Consider the following 227-nt stretch of genomic DNA (forward strand, 5'->3'; position numbering starts at 1 on the left):
ATTTAAATCCCTCCCCCCCCTTTATCCCCTCCCCCCCCTTCCCATCCCTCCTTCCCCCCCCCATTTGCCCTCCCCCTTCCCCCCCCCATTTAAATCCCTCCCCCCCCTTTTGCCCCCCCCATGTCCATCCCTCCCCTTTGCCCCTCCCCCTCCCTCCATTTACATCCCCCCCCCCTTCTCCATCCCCCCCCATTTACATCCCCCCCCCCATCTCCATCCCTCCCCTT

This window comes from Coturnix japonica, chromosome 1, assembly GCF_054131305.1.
Source record: "Coturnix japonica strain WE chromosome 1, WE-NBRP24, whole genome shotgun sequence".
NCBI classification, from domain to species: Eukaryota; Metazoa; Chordata; class Aves; order Galliformes; family Phasianidae; genus Coturnix; species Coturnix japonica.